Source organism: Mastomys coucha, unplaced genomic scaffold, assembly GCF_008632895.1.
Source record: "Mastomys coucha isolate ucsf_1 unplaced genomic scaffold, UCSF_Mcou_1 pScaffold8, whole genome shotgun sequence".
In the NCBI taxonomy this organism is placed as follows: Eukaryota; Metazoa; Chordata; class Mammalia; order Rodentia; family Muridae; genus Mastomys; species Mastomys coucha.
Genome location: NW_022196914.1, coordinates 67,680,125 through 67,688,510, shown reverse-complemented (window position 1 = coordinate 67,688,510; position 8,386 = coordinate 67,680,125). Strand labels below are relative to the sequence as shown.

General features: G+C 42.5%; 1 long non-coding RNA gene across 1 annotated transcript; it reads right to left on the bottom strand.

Moving 5' to 3' along the window:
* Positions 1–1,708: 1,708 nt before the first annotated feature.
* Positions 1,709–7,179, bottom strand: LOC116083653. The gene is made up of 2 exons (XR_004115835.1): positions 7,088–7,179; positions 1,709–2,000 (listed from the first exon to the last, which is right to left on the bottom strand). It is a non-coding gene; the product is annotated as an uncharacterized LOC116083653 (long non-coding RNA).
* Between the last annotated feature and the right edge of the window lie 1,207 nt (positions 7,180–8,386).

Below are 8,386 nucleotides of genomic sequence, written 5' to 3'. Positions count from 1 at the left end.
TGATAGAGACCTAATAGGTAGAGTACAGCCTCTATACAGAAATTTCTCAGCTAGATAACTTAAAGGCTGTATAGTAAACAATGTGATTTATAAAACAGTTTAAATATTTTATAGCTGTCTATACAACTGTCAAGTTGAGATTAATTCTATAGTCTCAAAATGATGTAGACTTGAATGATGTGCCACCACACACTAGGGTCTGGGCAGCCATCCCTAGCTTGTGTCTATTTTTCTCCTGGGACAGAGCTCATAGTGAGTATGCAGCTCACACTTCCATTCACAGCTACAGAGGAGTGCTATCCATAGAAATAGCTGAGCTCTAAGATGACACATCTCCATTAGAGGAGGCTGCTTCCAGCAAGTAAAGTTCTGGCCATCATGAAAGGCCCAGACTAGAAAGGCAGAGACATCTAGCCCTTCTGGATCACTTAAGGCCACTGTAATCTCAGCCTGACCAGCTAAGTCATATGTCAACGCAGAGTGAAGGGGAGATCACATAGCAACACTGGAGGATGGGGCCCTGGGCTTTCTCCAACCTCAGAACCATTAACAGAACTCTGACTGTAGGCATTTTTTTCCTCAAGTTTCCTTTTCCAAGATCTTCTTTCTAATGGTCATTTCTCTATGAATTAAAAGAGGTCAGTGGCCACCAAGCATAATGGCAAAGTCACTAACTACTTCATTGCATAGACCATAGCCACCATCTTCTTTACATAGCCTTCTTTAGCCGGCTCCAAAGGGGAGTTCTGACATCTTCCCAGCTAACAACTTCCTCAGGCACCATAAATATAAATAATATCATTTCCCAATGAGAGCTACGGTCTAGGCATTCACTCTTAGAAATCTGGTCCCAGAACTTTCTAGGTTGTCTTTGCAGGGATACCACAGTAAAAACAAACAAACCACCACCAAAAACCAAACCAAACCAAACCCCTAATAGCCTCTAGGAGATCTCTGTATCAGCTTTATAAGGAAGGGTGTCTGTTCCTGGAGCATCTTACACCAGCTCATAGAAGGTTGCTAGATATATCTATTATTATCCAACAGTATATTGCTATAATTGAATTTTTGCTTTTCAAATTACTTTATGTCCTCTGCATCCTGATTGGACTCTGATAGATAGGAAATTGGTTCTGGAAGTAATCCTGAGAGGCAGGATTTGGGGATTCGTGTTGTCAGGTTTAGGGAAGTTTAATGCAATATTAATCTCCTGTCCAAGGGAAATGGGATGCTAGCAAAGCATTTGTAGTCAAGGTAACACCTATAGTTGGATGGACTAGAGGGTCAACTGAAATAAGTCAGAAGCCTAGAAAACTGTTGGCTGTAGAGACAGTAAGGCTGTGGTATGACATCACTTCAGTACGCTTGAAGACCTACAGAGAGTGCATAAGCTCAGAGTCTTTGGTCCCGGCTAAAGCCGCAAGAATCAAAGCCTTCATGACATCATCACTGTAGCCACAGGTCTAATAAAGTCAGATCTACAATATCATTGCTCAGGTCACTGAATTATAGCAGTAGTTGTGTCTGCTGAGTATCTCATAGCAAGGTCTGGTCTTTCTACATCTTTGCTCACTCCTCTCAGCCTACAGCATAAACTACCAAAGAATAATTTTGGTTAGAAATATGATGTTGATATGATGTTGGTTACTTTTGTCTCAGCATTCCATTCTTTACCTTGTAAATACTCTGAAATACATAACAGAGTCACTTCTCACTTTTATGCATCAATATAATTAAACATGATGGGCAATTCATACTTCTTGTTATGATTCAGAAATTGTTTACAGACACGGTGGTTGTGTGCACAAAAGTTCCTTTTGCAGAGGTGACTACACTGTCTATGGATCTCTCATGGGTCAACATTGTCTTCTCAAGGAAGGCCTGCTCTCTTTCAAAGGTCACTATATCTCTTTCTTCTGAGGGAGACCATTCCCTTTTCTGATCTCTGATGTATAACCAACTCCAGATACTTTTTCAGGATTGATGATCATAAAGATTAGCTGCAAGGAAAATAATATATACTTAGTAGATTCATGAAAAGACAGTAACAGTTTAAATTCACAAAACCTCATTTTAGAAGGAGCTAGCTTGACACTATCGACAGAAGGTGTAGGACTACTCCTATTCCAGCCAGTTTTAAGTGTATTATTTGCTGGTTTACCATGTTTCCATCCTATCTAGTGAGAAAAAAAAAGGTTCAACCATTGGGATTCTGGTAGTTCTTGACATTGATAAACTTGAATCTATGCTAATCTCTTTTAACCTCTGTAGTAGCTGGGAGGAGTGGTATTTGGCTTGGATTCCTCCAGTTTTGTATTCATTAAAGAGAAAGAGGGAGTTACATCATATAAAGAAAACCTCACTCTTTCTTAGAGAATTCCAGGAGTTTTCACTTCAGTGAAGGAACATTAAAAGAATAACCTTATAGAGATTGAGGGGGCACATGAAGAATGGGGAAGAAAGTCCACCAAAGGAGCTGATATTAAGAAGGTGGGTAATTTAACTTTAGAGTTGTGTGGCTTGATTGCGATGCATGTGATCTGGGATGTGGGATACTAAGGAATGACAGCCTGGTGAGGTGGCCCAACAGAGAGAAGCTGAGTGATTGCAGCTGTGCAGGGTAGAAGCTGCTTGCAAAAAAACACAGTCACACCGGGACCGCACTTTATCACCTAGACCATCTGCTGGACAGTTTACAAAGCAGAGGACCATTTGCTAAGTGACAAGCCAATGTCACTTTATTCTAATGTTTAACAAAAGAAGAACTCTGCCAAGCAACGCGCAATAACAACAGAGCATTTTGTCACTTTACATCAAGCAATTTGTGTGATGTTTTGAGTCCCTTAAGTATTATCTTTGCATTATGTTTATACTTTGATAGCATCTGTAGAACAGGAAATGTGTCCCTAAATATTGGATGTCATTTTGAGAAAATTGTTTTTCATTAAACCTACTGTAGATACTGTTTTGCCTGGATTTGTTCTAGCTGCCGTGGGGATTCTTCCTAAGTCGTTTCATCTCTCCTGCTCTTCCCATCTCATGCACATTAACACAGACTCCTGTTGCACACAGGTCATGCCACCATGCTGACCATGGCTTGGACAACACACTGAAGCTGGACTGCCTGGAGCTCCAGACACACATGGTCTGCATATTATGTTTATACTTTCGTAGCATCTGTAGAACAGGAAGGAAGACATCAAGTGCTTCGAAATCCCACAGGCATGCTTTTATCTCTGTGCTGGTGGAATGTATGTGTATACTCAGATAGGGGGTGGTACTTGAAGAGAGGCTGGCTGATCCTTAGTGCTCTGATTGATACCCCTGTTGACTATATACGCAGTGACACATACATAGATAATAATTCCTTATACAGGGTGCTTTGGTGACACTTTCTGTACAATTCACCATGGTCTTTGTCTCTGGGACATCTAAAAATGACTTACAACTCCAGGATAAAACTGGTATTTTTAAAAATTATGTCAGGGGATGGTGTACGTGCCACAGCCCAGTTGAAGAGTGAGTTCTCTTCTTCCACTCGGTTGATTCTAGTAATCAAACTCAATATCATCAGGCCTGGCAGCAAGCACCCTTAACCATAGAGCCATCTTGTTGACCCCAAACTGTCATTTTTTTAACCAAATGTTCAAGCATGCCTTCTTCTTCACTCCTTTTTTTTTTTTTTCTTAAAACTTGGATTTATAGTTATTGGTACAATTCTTAGCTCATAGGGATTTTAACACAATGGATGAGTTGCTGCTGTGAGAAGCCATTCAAATCTTAACCTACTCTGGACTGCATTCTTGGGTATGGGTACAGCCCTGACCCTTGTGCTGCTTTTGGAGAAGTTAGTGCTGAGCAACACTGAGCATGAATGTCATCACCCACAGTATCATCATCATGACATTATATGAAGATGTCAGGATGAACCTATGAAAAAGAGACTCAAAGTCAACTCTCACAGAGTATAGACCCCTCAAACTAAGACTTCCTACAAAGGTCATTCATCTTCAAGGCACCCTGTCATGAGCTGCTGAAAGAACAGCTCCAAGAACACAGGACCACTTGATTTGTGAATGCTTCAGATCCTTGGCATAAGTGTCCTACTGGTAGATGCTTTTCTGGTGAATTGTGAAAAGCCCATTTCTTCATGACAGTCCTTCTCCGATTTAGCCAATACTTTATACCTTTTCACCTTGAGGCTTCTAAAACCTAGCCAAGCCAGAAGCACAACAGGCTGCAAACAGTTCTGTGAGTATTTCTATGTTCTGCCAACTGTTCATCAGACTGTGAGTCCCTTGAGTTCACGATGGTGTCTTCCTCATGGTCAGACAATGCAATAATATCTGCTATATAGTTGATTCTCTAGAAGTGTCTGTACAAGTTAATCTCAACCTCTGTGCGAGAACTATAGACCTGAGCATTGTGGCTAGTAATTATGCCAGAAGCTTTGATTCTTTTTCTGTGGCAACAACACAATAGCATGTCAGTTTCAATTCAGCCAGTGTTTGTTATTTTGAAATGTACTGTTTTGGTCCCTGGGTTAAAATGTAACTAAATTCTTCTCTGGTCCTAAAGGCTGTTCTCATGTGAAGAATACATACCAAATCCAAGAAGATTGCATTAAGCAGGGAGTCTTGAAGACAGTAAGCTTGGGAAGAAAAGAGAAGAGGCACCAAGCTCATGAGGCTGTGCAAACCCATTCCAAGCTTCCAGGATCCCAGAAACTGATTAGCATATAGAGGGGAAGCCTGTTTGGTTCTTCCAGGGGCTGGACAACCCTCCCTGGGGCACAGTGTGTGGCTATGAGGCATCCTGGAGGTGGGAGGGTTTCCTGGTCCCCTCTGCTTGTGATAATCTCACTACAGAGGCGGCATCCTGGACAGCAGAGACCAAGCAACAGTTGGTAGTAAGAAGAAATGTTCTTCCCTAATCCCTGCAGTCACTATCCATGACAGTATGAATTGCAGTGCTGTCATCTGCCAGACTAAGTCCCCATGAATCACAGATGATTTTTAATGAGGATCTTTGCAAAAGCTCCCTGTACAGTTTGCCAAGACATAATCCCCACCCTGATGATAGCAATTAGCAATAAATGTTCTCTCATTCCTTTAAAACAATTGTTTGAAAGTAACGTGTTACACATTAGTTATCTTTTCTAAGAGAGAAAGAGACAGACACAGAGACAGAGAGACAGAGAGACAGAGGGAGGAGGACCCATCCATGGAGCTCAATAGCAGAAGCTCATCAGCAAACACTACAGAGCTCAGAAAACATGGGCCTGGGATTGCCTATTCCATCCCATTGCAACTGTGTTCCTACTCAATTTGAAGGTCTTTTGTTTGCTTGCTGTTTGGGGCTTCTTGTTTTTCCCTCCTGAATCAGAGCTTCCTTCCCTAATAGCATTTTAATGCTACTTTCTCTGGATAGCCATGGCTCTCTTCTCTGCAAAACCACAGAGGGAATTGGAGTTTAGAAGAGTGTTATAGCTTAAGTTTAGTGACATGCAAGCTGTGATGCTTTGTATATGCTCAGCCCAGGGAGTGGCACTATTAAAAGGTTTGGCCCTGTTGGAGTAGATGTGGCCTTGTTGGAGTAGGTGTGGGGAGCCACAGCTGCCACCCTATATTGAACACCTGGTCTCTGGCCAGAGCAGAGAGCATTGATAAACAAGCCCTTAGTTGGAAAAGCTGTGTGCCTCTAGTTTGTGATGCAAGCTGGCATGATTTCCCACAGCGTATTGTGCTTTGCCACGTAGCTGATGCTGATTGGGACCAGGGAAAGTATTTAACCCACAAGGGCTGGGGGCTGAGAGAGTAGAGTAGAGTAGTGAGTAAGTATGTAGAGATAGTAAGTATGTAGAATTAGGGCTGGTGATGGGGGAGATAGTAAGTATGTAGAATTAGGGCTGGTAATGGGTTAGGAGAGATAGTAAGTATGTAGAATTGGGGCTGGTGATGGGTTAGGAGAGATAGTAAGTATGTAGAATTGGGGCTGGTAATGGGATAGGAGAGAAGATGTAAAGATAGAAGTAAGATGTAAGGATAGATGTAAGATGTAGAATTAGGAATAAGTATGTAACTAATAAGATGTAAGTAGTAATAAGTAAGACGTAAGAAGAAGATATAGAAGAATATAAAAGAAGGTAACTAGAGAAGAAGTAAAAATGAAGGTTCCTGCATGGAGAAGGGCTCGGTGTTTGCCTCCTTATTTTCACTGGACGGGTAAGGCAGCCAACAGTAGGTGTGTCACTTTGGGTGTGAGCTTTAAGACCCCCATACTAGCTACCTGGAAGTCAGTATTCTGCTAGCAGCCTTCAGAGGAAGATAGAGAACTCTCAGCTCCTCCTGCACCATGCCTGCCTAGATGCTGCCCTGTTCTCACCTTGATGATAATGACCTAAACTTCTGAACCTATAAGCCATCCCCAATTAAATGTTGTTATTTATAAGGCTTGCCTTGGTCATAGTGTCTGTTCACAGCAGTAAAACCCTAAGACACAGCAATGCTAGGAAATTCCACCAGAGGATATGTCACTTTCTCAGAAGAAAACTCAGGTTTTAGGAAAACTGATGTTCATGTTAGTGGGTCAGTGGCAGAAAAGTGTCCTTGTTCTTTTTTGTAGTCACCTAGTTTGGAAGCTCTCAAAAGGCAGTTTGCCTCTTCTCTGGGTCTCTCAAGCCAGGAGGAAGTGTAATGGGAGGGGCTATGGAGCATTGTGAGGGGAAGTGACAGGGCATCATGAGGGTGGCTAAGGTACATCATGAGAGAAAGTGACATCATCATGAGGGCAGCCTCGCAGCTCCATGAGGGTGGTCTATATAATATCATGTGTATGCCATGACACAACCACGGACTCACTGTCAGTGCATTGGTTATTTGCTTCGAGTAGACATGTTTGTTCACTTGATTCCACCAGCCAGGCCCTATCTTGCCCTATTTAAACACAGATCTTGAGAGTAACTCTCATTTAAGCACAGATCTCTGATATAGATGCTTCCCTGAATGAATATTCCAAAGGGATTAGCTATTACTATCCAGTCATAATATTGTATATGCTCTTACTGTCTACTTACTAGCTCACATACATTGGGGGAGGATGGCATCCCTGGAGTTAACTCCTTCTCTATCCACCTCCCTTCCCTCACTTGTAAGTAGCCTTCGATGTCCTATTTCATCCCCGACATGTGAGCAAAAGCAGCAAAACATAATAAGATCAATGATTTTATTCCATTCTATTATTCTACATTCTATATACCAGCATCAGATGAAACAATCCTTTGACTACATCAGAATCTTCTGGAAGTTCTATCCAAAAAAAAGATTGCCCTGAAAGACTGGGAGACTTAGAAATTTGGGAAAAAGCATGTTAACGAAAAGTAATGTATTAGTAGAAATGTAACAAACCAAAAAGGTGGAGTAGCTAGTTCCAGGAATTTGGCTAACTCAGAGCCTCAGGGCTCTGGTTCCCGATACCTGCCCCTCCTGAATGATCCACAATGAGGGCGGAACTAAGAATGAAGGTCTACTGGTTTATGAGACTCTCCACCCTGTTGACCAGTAGATGAAGATTACATTCCTAGAATGAATATGTTTCCCTCCCTAACTGAATACCTTGGGTTGGGTCCCTCTGAATGTTTCCTTGGTAACCCTCTCTCCACCCCCAGCTTGTGGATGTTCCCTTAAATACCCCACACTTCTTGTTTTCGGGGTCAAACTCTGGCCAGCATGGTCAGGAGATCGACCTCGGGGTCCGACTCCTCTGGCCAGCATGGTCATGAGATCGACCCCGGTACCGGCCTATCCCCAATAAACCTCATGTGATTGCAGCAAGTTCGGTCTCTCGTGAGTCATTGGGTGGTCGCGTCGTCCCGAGACTTGAGTAAGGATCTCCCCAGTTCTGGGGGTCTTTCAGCCCCACACTCCAAGTTCCAGATTTGGTGGATATGGGCCAAATGATATGTCATGTTTCTAGCTAGTCCCCTGGAGATGTTAGTGACATTAGTCAACAGGTGTCTTAACCAAAAAAGCACAGCCCACAGGTTTTGTTGGGCTGGAGAGGGGTACAGTTTTATCAGGGTCAGAGAAGAAGCAAAAGAACTGATGTCACAATGCTCCGATTCTCTGTTCCCAGGGATGTAACACTGTTCTCACCATGGTCTTGACTAACAATCAGGAGGATTGGAGGGATCTCACCTAATGCCATGTCTGCAAACACTTGCTACCATTGTCCATCAGCACTCCAGTTCCTAGCATTTCTGCCCTGTGATGCTGTCTAGCCACGGTTGACTACAAAAGATGAATTGGCAAAAGCCTGAGGGCAATCCTGTGTTTAACCCTAAGTATATATGCTACTATATTAATAATATTCTAATTCTACCCTTTTT